This window comes from Camelus dromedarius, chromosome 1, assembly GCF_036321535.1.
Source record: "Camelus dromedarius isolate mCamDro1 chromosome 1, mCamDro1.pat, whole genome shotgun sequence".
Classification (NCBI taxonomy): Eukaryota; Metazoa; Chordata; class Mammalia; order Artiodactyla; family Camelidae; genus Camelus; species Camelus dromedarius.
The window spans coordinates 75,986,942-75,999,523 of record NC_087436.1 but is presented as its reverse complement, the minus strand read 5'-3'; the positions used below and the strand labels follow the sequence as shown (position 1 = coordinate 75,999,523).

The following is a 12,582-nucleotide window of genomic DNA, read 5'->3' as shown; positions in this document are numbered from 1 at the left end:
CTGAAGAGTCAAAGCAAAATGATTATATCATTCCAGTGCATTTCAAAAACCATTTGCCAGTAAACAGTATGTACTGACACAGAGCATTACAGAGCACGCATAGCAGTTCCCTTGGAGGAAGACATACTGGTAGCTCTTTGTCCTTAGGCTTAGGGAATGCACTTGGCCACAAGTCGATGAACAGGTCCTTCAGAAAAGACAGACTTACTTGTCTCTGTATCCCACACATCACCTACTCATAACAGACCCTCACTGACAGCTGTCTGATTTATAGCGTCCAGAACAGGACTCTGAATATAACACACAAGCAAATTTTCTCCCCCATTTCAAAATAAGATTATCCAGCCAAATGCCCTGCTCAGATTCCATGCTTACCTAACAATCTTCTTTTTATATTTCAACTCTGTTATAAAGTTTTCCTACAGAGATCAACAAGCATGAATAGCTTATCTGCTTAGCTATATGTTTCACTGTAATTTTTAAAATTGGCATTTGGGTTTGTTTTTTTTTTTGTTTTGTAAACAAGTGTCTTATGAGTTGGGTTAGCATGAGTGTATCCCCAGAGCCTGATCAAAGCTAAGGACCAGGTCCTGAACTGAGGCCATACCAAGGACATCTGCCTTCCCCAGATGACACCTCTTCCCTTAACCATCACACACTACTATATGTTACATTAAAAGCACACTCCCTCTTAAAAAAAACAAAACAAAAATAAAACCCTCAACTGTCGGTATGTTGACTGTATGATAGGTAATAAAATTCCATCAAACAAATACATTGCTTTGCAATTTCATTGTTGGGTATATATAGATAGCATATTTACATGAAAATATAATGCTCTCTCAATACATTGGTGTATTATATCGATTTTCCAGAGGTAGGGAACAATTTGAATTGATCCAACCACATATCCATTCATCCCTTCTCCTCCTGTAAGATCAGATATTTTCAAAACACTTAGCTAGGATTGGAAGTAGTCTTTAGTCATGGAAACTAATTAGCTTATGATGGAAGGACCATTGCTTTCCCATGATTAACACAGTGGTCCCTGTGGCATAGGGCACCTCTGAGTGATTTCCTTCCCTTTCAAAGTCAGCACTGTTTTCCTCTCACCTCTGACCATTCCCTCTTGGTTATATTTGTAGAGACTTCTCTTTCACTAACATCTTAAACATGTGTGTTCCCCAGGGTTCTGTCCTTGGCTGTTTCTCTCTCTCTCTCTGCATGCCCTTCCCTGGGTCCTAACTACTTGTGTGTTAATTGCCATTTACACCGTAATGACTGGATCTCTAATATATAACCTTAAATACTCATCTGCCCTATTCATCTAATACTTATCATGAATATGTATATCCTACCATTACTTCCAGCTCAGTGATTTCAAAAGAGATCTTTCCTCTTAAAATGTGCTCCTCACCAGTTCCCTCTAAATTCGTGAACACTTTCATCTACCAAGTTCTGCAAACTAGCAGAAATCTGGAAATCATCTTCCCTCTTCCTACCAAACAAGTATTTTTAGTCTCTGGAAGCCGTTCCCTCCTGTCCCTCTGCCGGCTGTTGATTTCATTCCCTCCTTATCCTCATCTAGCAGCTCTTCAGCCGCTGAACTCAGCTGTCTGCCTCCAGTCCCATGTCCCGCAAACCGCCCCTCTATGCTGCCACCAGAATGACTTCTGAAACACTCATCACGTGGCTACTGTTGAAAACCTTTCAGCGTCTCTCTAAAGTCCCAACCCTCAGCCCAGCCCGGGGGCCCTTCTATGGATTCTGTCCTACAACATCCTTAGCCTCAAACTCTGCTGTCTCCCCCAGGTATTTGTCATTATAGCCACACCTGAACTCTCCCTGCTCAAACTCAGGCACGGCATTGATTTGGATAAAGGTTTGGTTTTGTTTTTTGTTTTTTTTTTTTTTTTTTGAGCTCTCTTGCTATCTAAGCCCTTAAGGTTTGCTATCAGAAACAGGAAACTAATCAATTCAGGCAGCAAGGAGCACTTCGCTGTTTTAACCTCTCGCTGCCGTTGTAACACAGGACCGCAGTCCGCAGTCCTTCCAGCACTCCCACTCCCACTGACTTGCCAAGTGTGCTCGGCTGTATTTCAAGACCCAGCCCATGTCACAGCCCTTCGGAGGCACCCCTCAAAAAATACCCATATATGGTGCCCCTGATGAACCTGGTACAAGCCTTAATTGTAGCTTCACCGTATGACAATTATTTGCTTACTTGTCTGTTTTCCCTACTCAATTATGAGCTCGAGATACAGGCCTTATTTATCATTTACCTCGTGTATCAATCATTTCTACCCTCGCACTGTGCTCAATCTTTGTTGAATAAAACAGTGACTACTCTGAGCGCCCAGCTGTGGCTACACACACACCAGTACATTCAGAACACAATCAAGTTACATAGAAAAAGAAACCCTTTACATCTGGAGATGTCTTCAGCTCAGAATTCAGCCACTCACATTTTCTCGATTCAACAGAACATTTCTCAGGGCACTTTTCTACATGCTGTCCACTGGGCATACGTTGGTGAATAAAATAAACATGGTCTCTGCCTTCAGGAGTTCAGAGAGCCTGAGTAAACGTAAGCTGTGACCGGTGCTCTTAAGTAACAAAGCAGAGGTGCAAGTCGCGGGGCAGCGGGCAGGGGTGCGTGACACCACTCTGGACGGTCAGCCGAGGCCTCCCTGAGGAGACGAGTGTCTGGGCAGCTACATGAGAAGGAGCTGGCCGTGCAAAGGACAGACAGACGGCTGCTCCAAGTGGAAGCCACGGCATGTGTGAGGACCAAGTCAAGAAAGAGGCTGGCATGCTTGAGGGACTGAAAGTAGGCCCATGTGCTTAGAGCACAGGGAGCAAGGGGAACACTGGACCAGACGAGGCAGGAAAGGGAGGGGTAAGGACCAGATGGTGAAGGTCTCGTTAAGGCCATGATAAGAAGTTTGGATTTCGTTCTAAATTCAGTGTGCAGTGTGGAGCTGGGGCAAGGCTTTATTCAAAATGTTATGACTTACTTAAATTGTCATGATCAAATTTACATTTCAAAAAGATAACTGACTGCTATGTAGGAAAATACGAGGAGGCTGCAAAAGTGGGGAGATCAGGGAAGAGGAAATTGTAGTGACTCAAGTTAAAATTGTGGTGGTCTGGACGGCGCTGCAGCAGGGAAAACAGAAGTGGCAGAATTAGAGATTGGAGAGGAAAACTGGATGGACGGTACTGTCATTAACACGTAAAGACAGTAAAGGGTGAGTAAAGAATATGTTGGGAAGTAAAGGAGACTGTCAAGAATTTGGTTTTGGACACAAAGTTTGAGGTATCCATGAGACATTTAAGCGCAAGCAAGTATCTGTGTCTTGAGCACAATGGCTAGTTCTTGGCTGGAGAAAACAGATTTGGGGGTCACCAGTACGCAGAGGGTATGTCAAGAGAGGCACAAGTCTGAAGGAAATCCCTGAGAAGGAGAGGACAGAAGAGGAAAAGGTGATCCAATGCTGAGCCCCGGGTATAAAACATTCAGAAATCAGCAGAGGAACCTGAACAGCAAACAAGAAAGTGCCAGGGGAGCGAGCAGACCACTGAGCTGGGTGATGCAGAGAGGTCAGCGAACTGTGGACAGACAATGGCCACTGGCTCTCCTCGGTTGTGCAGGTCGCTGGCAACCTTGAAGTGGGGAGTGGGAAGGAAATCCAGTGGGGCTGAGGAGGGACGGGGAGAGAAGACGTGGAGAATTCCATCAGCTTATACTTGAATACAAATATGATCTTCATCCATTATTTTATCTGCCAGTTCCTTGAAACCAGCCAAGAGCTACATACTGTATCTTTACATATTTATAATGAGCTTATCTTAAATCCTAACAGATTAGAACCAAATCACACGCAGATTCCCATTTGACTTCTCCATAGAGCGTACTGCTGATATTAAAAACAAAGATTGCTTTTAGTTTAGCCGTTGCATTTATTTTCATGAATTTGTGTTCAAAAGCAAAAACGGTAATGGCAAAGACTTGCACCCATCCCTCACATCAGGACAGTCCCTCTAAAATATATTTTAACTTATTACGTCCTCAAGCTACTCCCCTACCCACAGAGAGCTACAACATGCTCCCTCATGCCTGCTCATGGACACCTCCAGGAACATTCCCATATGCTTCCTAAAGTTTCTTCTGCAGAACACTATTCCAAGAACCAAACAGTCTTGTGGTCTCAGGCTGCTGAGTTTATGAAATGCTGCACTTTATAATGTGCCTCCCCCCTTACCTGGAAGGTGCTCATCATATTATAGGTGCTGACACAAAAAGGTACACAGAAGAATCTGATTTTATAAAACCTAGGATTTCCCAAATTTGTTCACTACACTTTTATTTACATGTAATGCCTATTAACCTTTATAAACAATTTTGCAAAAAGCACTTGGGAAAAATGCTACTCTACAATTTCCCTGGAACAAACTCCATTTCTAGGGCAGAGAGTTCTGTTCCTGGAAGTTTTCTGGAACATTAAAAATGGGACAAAGTCCTTCAATTGACCTTCTTTTTGTATTCTTACATTAAGCCCAGTCTTCTAAAGCAATCGTTTCCTTTACCCAGCTGCCCAACTCTGCTCTCCAAAGCACAGTTCTCACTTTCTACTTCCTACTCTGTCTACCCTTTGTCAGCTTCTCAAAGTTGTATTGATACAGATATGCCTGTCTTCGTTGTAAAGTGCTATGCAGATCTACTTTTTAAATGGTGAGTGTGGATATAAATTTGTGGGGTTTTTTCACTTACCATTTTTAATGCACCTTTACAGATATCAGTATAGTCCACTATCAATTCTGGCAGAAACATGAAGAAACACTGTATGTATAATGTTTAACTATTTACCTATAGACCCTCCAGGTTGTTTCTAGCTTTTCAGCATTTTAAATGGAACCATGATCATGGACTTTTTCTCTGAAAGGAAAAAAAACTATCGCCAAAAAACCCTCTTTGTTAATAATAATTTCAGTTTATCTATTTATTGTTATTCTCTCCCTATGAACAATTAATACTCAGCTAACAAAGTTAACCCAGTAACAGTCTCTGATAAGATCACAGCTAAATCCTCTACTCTGCTCCCTCATACATGAGGAATATGTATACTGTTATGTTATGAAAGAATAATATAAGAACAGGTCTATTTTGTAGGATTGTTGTAAAGAAAGGACTTAAAATAGTGCCTGACACGTAATGAGCACTCCATAAAGTTCACTGTCATCATCTCCAGGGCAAGGCCCAACTCAGTTATCTCAGCCATCCTTCTCCAATTTCCTATCAACTTTTCTGGACTTGATGGCTGAAGATAGATCTAAATGGGAGGGAAGAGGATGGAGAGGGGAGAGGAGGGTACACATCTATGGCTAATTCAAGAGTGGCTCGGTCCACTGTAGAACTGCCCAAAAATAAGGAGGCAAACAAATATATATTCACACACCACCAGGGTGCAATCTGGATCCCAGAAACTGTATCTCTGATTTGTAAATAGCCAGAGTTGAGAGCACAGTAAAAGAAAGAATGCTTTCAAATAGAGCGAGAAGAGATACATGCAGTGATCTATCCCATCTTCATGGTTTCAGATACACCCTTGAAAAGTACGGGCAACTGGGGAAATTTCTGGTTGGTGTAGACTGACTGGTTTTACTTCTTTGTTGTCACTCCTTCATAAAACTAAAATAAGGCGATCAAAAATACCTATCCAAATTCCTTTTTTCTCCTATATTCTCACAACCCATCCTGACACTGCTTAAATGTTTCTTTCTCCATCCTTCCCCTCCTTTACAAAGCGGTGTAGGGTCCAGAGCAGCAGGAGACCTCTCCGCCAGCATACTGAGTGCAACTTAGACATGCAGCGGCACGAAGCACAATTTAAGTTCATGTGCTCATCTCTGCCGCACCGCCTGCTGGGGAAAAACTAAGTTCCAAAGCTACAAGTGACAACAATCCGAGAAGAGGTTTCACTTTCTGTAGATTCGTTGTAGTCTCATTGTCAAACTACAGAAAAACTGAGAAGGAAATAGGAATTACACCAAAATGAAAATTATTTCAACATATTCTAAGACTTTTAGTCCTGTCTCATAGGCACAAAAGACTGTCAAAATAAGTATTACAAGTTATAAAGTTAGTTACCAAATGTACAATGTATGTTGCTTTAAAATGTGACTTCAGAAAACAAACCATGGTTACCAAAGGGGGAAGGGTGGGGAGGGATAAATTAGGGGTTAGGGATTGACATATATACATTACTGTATATAAAATAGGTTAACAACAAGGGCCTACTATATAGCACAGGGAACTATATTCAATTTCTTGTAATAACATATAATGGAAAAGAATCTGGGGAGAAAAAAATATATATGTATATATATGTATAACTGAATCACTTTGCTATTCACTTGAAACTAACATTGTAAATCAACTACACTTCAATAAATTTTTTTTTTTTAAAAAGCAACCTCATGGCTGAGTGCCATCAACTTTTCTTCACCTAAACATATTCCTGTAACAACAACAAAAAAAAATTCAGATATTCCTACTGTTTGCTCCTGGTGCCAGACTGTTTCTTCCAAGTTGTTAGAGTAAATATTACACATTTGATTTACTATGAAACTTAAATCGGGATTATTTCACTGCTTAAGTTAATTTCCCAAAAGGATAGCCTAAATATATTGCCTTTTAATTCAATATATCCCAAATCCTAATAATCCCTATCTTTAGTGAGATTCGCATTATTAACATAAAAATGGCTGGTTTTCAGGGAGGCAGAAGGGAGCTATAATATTTACAATAAGCACTAGGAACATGTACTTAAAACATAAACAAATGTCTAGACTGTGCCCAGGATCATACCTCAATTGCTGCATTTTTTCACAATTAATTGATTTTGGTAAAGCATTGTAAAATTTCAAATGCTGACCAATTTTTATTTTTGGTTCTAAGTAGGGCACTCTTCCTTCCTCAAACTAAATACAGTAGGATATTGTATTTTGATGGCTTATAATCAGAATATTTTTATTTCTGTTATGTGCCTTGGAACTACAGACTGTAAAAATTTCAGCTTTTTGAGTAGTCCTCATCTTTGGAGGCTGGGTTTGCTTGCTGCAAACAGCCAAAATCCAACCAGAGCCAAATCCTGAGAATAAAGTGAGTGACTAACATAGACAAGGCAGATTTGGGTAAATCATTAAGAACAGCAATGATGGGTTATTAAGCATTAAATTCTCTTGTGTAGCAGGTAAGCTGTCTCTTGAGGAAATTCCTGGTTAAGTATTGAAAAAAAAGTCAGAGCCATGGAAGTCACTAAGTGTCAAGAGAACTGGTACTGATTTACACACGAAAGTTCTCCTTATTCTCACTGCTTCATGGCTTCATATACCTCATATTTACAATTTTAAGGTAGTAGTTCAAAGCCAACTAAAGCAGTGCTTCAATTGGTCAGTACGGTCTGTAAAATAACAGGCATTCACTAAATAAGTGAGAATTCCAAATTAACTGTTTGGTAACTGTCTATTTAAAAATATATAGCACACTTTCCTTCCTTCATGAGCAGAGGATACTAAATGAAAGTGTCCTTTGATGACCTGTGTTCTCAGCTGAAGTCGGGTTACTACTTGGTGTCTCACTGTCTCTCTGTAAAGTAGGAGTAACAATGGCATCCGCCTCACAGAGCCGCAGCCGGGATGAGAGAGCCCACGTCGAGTGCGTACAGCAGTGCTGGCACGCTGCAGGGGCTCAGCAAGGGGGGCTCAATTACTGTTACTGCTAATGCATCACGCCATCATTTCATAGTGATTTACAGAGTACTCACTATATACTGCCCATGGTACTGAGAAATGAATTAGAGAGGACCGTAACTAAGATTGTCCTGAGCACAAATGCAGGGCCAAGGGTTTTTCATAGAGTATCTCTGAACTCCCCACCATTTAGGCTCCCACAACATCAAGGTGAAAATGCTCTGGAAGGTTTTCTAATCTTTCCTCTTCAGTCTTTTTAACCACATCTTCAAAAATGTTCCCCTTGCTTTCCATGTCCGATCACTGTTATGATTTCCTACCAAATCAAAGATATGCAACCAAAGCTCACGCCCTGGATTTCTTATTTCTCCTCCCATTTCTTCCTTCATCCTGTTTCATAGTTTCAACTATAGCTTGAATGCAAAAACAAACAAAACAAAACAAACAAGGAGGGATTTTTAAAGATACAGTCCAATCTCTTTTCGTACATAAAGAATCTGAAACTAGGAAAAAGCTGAATGACTTGCCCAAGTTTAAGGCCATAGTGATTTCTCTGCTGATGACACTAGTTTAAAACTCTCACCTGTAAATTCTACAATTCAACTACCAGTAGAATATCATTACCAGCAAACATTCAATATAGCTTAGCACCAACCTTCTACAAAATACAACCACATACTTGTCCTGTGTTTTTTTTTGTATCCCCTTTACAAAGCTACCTCTGAAAAGTAAAAACAAACAAACAAAAAAACTAATAAAATGAGCACAGTATTGTTTCTATTTCAGCAAATAGTTATTTGTTGAATACGCTGTACCTAAGTATTTAACAATCTGTAGGGTTAAGTTCTAGAAATATTATAAGGCTTTATCAAAAATGAATATTCAACTTTACAAAATATGGAAGATTAACTTCCAGAAAAGTCCCTGCTTCCTCATATATAAAATAAGGACAATAATGGGACTTACCTGATAGAGCTGAACATTAATAAAATTCATCTTATCTAGTGAAAGTTCATTAACTATTAAGGTGTGAGAGAGAGAAAGTTTATATTAGATTATCAAAGTATATTGATAATGAATTCATTCATCAAGGTATTGTACAGCATACAAAGACAAGACATTTCCTGACTTCAAGAAGCCTATCATTCACTTTAATAGTTGTGAAACCCATGTACCAATCCTGATTCTAGTGATCTGGGAAAATGATTGACAACATAAAAACAATTGGGAGGTTCTGAAGAACCAGCTTACCTAACCAAACGAATTTAAGAACACGAATTCACCTATTCCATGCTCAAGTTCTCATTAAGGATATTTCTAGATGTTAAAATTTCAAAGACATGACAGTCTTGCACAGTCCAAAAGAGGATTCCAAACTTAAAAGCTAAAATTTATATCAATTTTCATAGGCTTTCATACACTTATTATTAGTATCTTTTAAAACAAATACATTGTGAAAAGAATGAGATACTAGTTCATGCCACACTATTTTAAATAAATATTGCAAATGTATCCGTAAATTACATAAGTGAAACTTTATAAACTATATCCAAAAATTTGAAATATTTAGAATATGTCCCAAAAATGTGGGGAGAGGAGCATATTTGCATTATACCATTCGTATTACCTTCTTCTAATCAGGTTTCTATCTTTTAGAGGACAGTTCTTTTAGTTATAAAACAGGTGGTACGTTTTTAATCATATAAGAAGCTTCCAGTTTCAAGAATATTTTGTTCTGATGTTCTTTTTCTTGCTATCGGATTATAGGGGATGAATGGCTTGAAACTGCTATTGTAATTACATGCCTTCTGTTGTCTCATCATTTAGGGTATAAGGGAGGGGCTGGAAGACTTTACAGCTCACTTAGAATTGGAAGCATACTGCCTGCCATCATTTCTCAGCAATTTACCATGCCAGACCCAAGGATTAGTGGATTAGAAGGTTTTATCAAAATCTGTACGATTTCTCTGAAGTCAGGCCAAATGACAGGCCTGTGTGTAAGAAGAGAATCATACTGGTTGTGAGCAGTATTTGCCAGCCACGTTAAAAATGCCATAAAACCAGCATTTCTATTACATTACTCGTATTACTGTAGATTTTTATTTGAAACAGGCCACTTAACACCTTTATTCATTTTGCTACTATTTACAGAGCAGAATTTAACATAAGACAGAGCTGGATTCCTACTTATAAACAATCTGATCTTAGGCCATTGACCCCCTCTCTGAGCCTCAGTTTCCACTGTATGTATATAATAGAGTTCCATAAATGGTAACCATTATTGCTGACATTCTGGAACAGAAAAATTCTTCATCTTCAAGAATTACTAGAATCTAAAGGTATAAACAATACACCTCATCATGGCTTATAAGCATTTAGACTGACAACCTGTAATAATTTATGTTCCAACAAGTATTTGCTATATCTAATGTGACCTTTCCCAACCCGAAATTCAATTCCACTTCCTGTCAGATGACATGACACAGGAGGTAAGTCTGGAGTTTGGGAGAGTAGGGGAGGGAAGTTCACTAAACCTAATTAAAAATGAACTGCAATACAAGAAATCTAAAATTTCAGTGACAAAATTCTTCAAATACGGTGTGTTTCAGAAGTTGAGAGTGTTTATTAAAGTGAGATGGTCTACGCTGTAATTCACAGAGCCACACATCCCACGTTAGTATACAAACTAACTGTGGCACGATGCCTCAGGGAGAAGGAAGGCTGGGTGTGTTTCAGGACTGGGAACAGACACCATGCTTTTAACATGATGTTTATGTGGACACTGTCCTGAATACTGATAGCTAATGCTCTAGTAAAAACAGAAATGGCACCACTAAAACAGCTCTTGGTAGGGGACAGCTTCACAAACAGGTTCTCCACTTTATTGAAAGGTTTCATTCAGTTAATTAGCCTGTTATTACTGGAACTCTGTACTACTAGTTGGAGAGCAGCTACAAAACTTATTTAACACTAAGATTTTGGAATTTAGTGGTAAGTAGGAACAATACTATTTAATAACACTACCACCACCACCAATCACAACAGCAACCAACACCAAGGATGTTTGTGTGTCTGTGTATAACATTTTCTCGTTTGGTCCTTTCATAATCTCATCAAATAGCTAATATTATCACCAGTTTAAGAAACCCTACAAGAAATCAGGCCACACCCAGTATCACATGGTTAATCTGTGACAGAACTAGGATTCATACCCCAGGCTTTATCATTCCAAAGTAAATTGTTCATTGTGATACACCTCCCTACTCATATCAGTTTAGTAACCTACAATAGAAGGCATATATAATCTCATTATAATTAAAATACCAATTTATGGACTAAGATATTCCCTTTATATACAGCACCAGATTCTTGGTGTAATTACTTGATTTCTGTATAAATGAGTAATTATAAAATTTAATTTTGCCCATAAAGAAATGTCTAAAAATAAGAAAAGCTAGATTTGATTCATTTTAAGACAAGGTCTACCAAAATATTATCTTCAGCTAAGCTTCCTAAAAAGTCTGAAAGTGACATCATAGCTAAGGCAACAAACAGAAAGATGCATCTGTTTGGACAAACTAAGGCAGGCTGCTGACGGTAGCAGATCCGCAGTACACACGGCTAAGAAGGAGCAGCAGCAGGTATTTTCGCCTCTGGACCACAGAGGTGTGGGGCCTGGGGTTACGAGCCCACGGGGCAGCCATTCCTCTAGCTGCAACTCCTTCCCCCTTTTTTGGAAGCTAGACTTCAACGAAGCAGGAAAATTCACAAGGAAAATTATGTCCAACATAGAACTAGTCACCCTGACAAATTATCAGTCAAGTGCTAGGTTAGGGAAAAAAAGATATTTCTAGGCAGCAAAGTTTAAAAGTTTTCCTCTCATGTATATATACTTTCTCAAGAAACTACTAGAGGAGTTGCTCTACTAACCAAGAAGGAGGAAGAGAGGAGATCCAAGAATTCCCAGAAAGATCAGTGGGTAAAAGGAAACACTAGGATGATGTGTGTGGCAGACACAGGAAGCAACCAACTCCCACTGCAGAGCTCCATGGGAGACGTAATCGAGCAAAAATGAAAACGACAGCCACCTTAAACTGGGAGGAAATTTACACTTCTAAGCGGAGATGATGAATCAACGACAGGGTACATAGAAAACCAAGGGAACAAAAACACAGTCATTTTTATAGACATCATTAAAATTAACTCCAGGAAAAATAAAACCTTAGAGAAGAAAGGAAATGTTATCATGGCATACTGGACCTCAGTGGTGACAAATATTTACATATTCAGAAAATGTACACATTGAACACTGGCAACCAACAACTGTGTCAGAGCTGTACTGGAAGGCAGGGAAAGGACATGTGCTTCTGATTCTGGCTGAGTGCTAACAGTGTAATTAATCTCCACCATCATTTTCCATAATAGGAAGTCTGCAGATATTATCTAAAATTGAAGAAAAAAGTAAGAAATTGAAGAATAAGTATGTCATACATATTAAAGTGTCGGAAGTGAAATATTACCTCTAGGGAGTTTGAACAGGGTAAGGGGACAGGGACGGAGCAGGCGGAGAAATGACGTTTTTCAGTATAAGCCTTGTTAAATCCAACTTTTTAAAGCAGATACATACATTATTTTTACCTAAAAACTTAGGTTAAAAATAATTTTATAAAATTATGATAAACTGAAGAAAAGCAAAGTAAAAACTAATCCATTCTAATTTCAAAGTTAAGATTAAAAGTTTTAATGGAAATTTTTCTTTCAAAATAAAAAGAACACAACTCACAAAGCCGGTGTGAGGAGCACTAGATTCAGGACAGCGGGTCTTCT

The 12,582-nt window shown here is 39.0% G+C and overlaps 1 protein-coding gene across 2 annotated transcripts in view; it reads right to left on the bottom strand.

Annotated features, from left to right (window-relative positions):
- The window catches only part of BMP2K (BMP2 inducible kinase), a 119,432-nt gene that overhangs the window by 5,732 nt on the left and 101,118 nt on the right, over window positions 1-12,582 (bottom strand). The window lies entirely within an intron of this gene.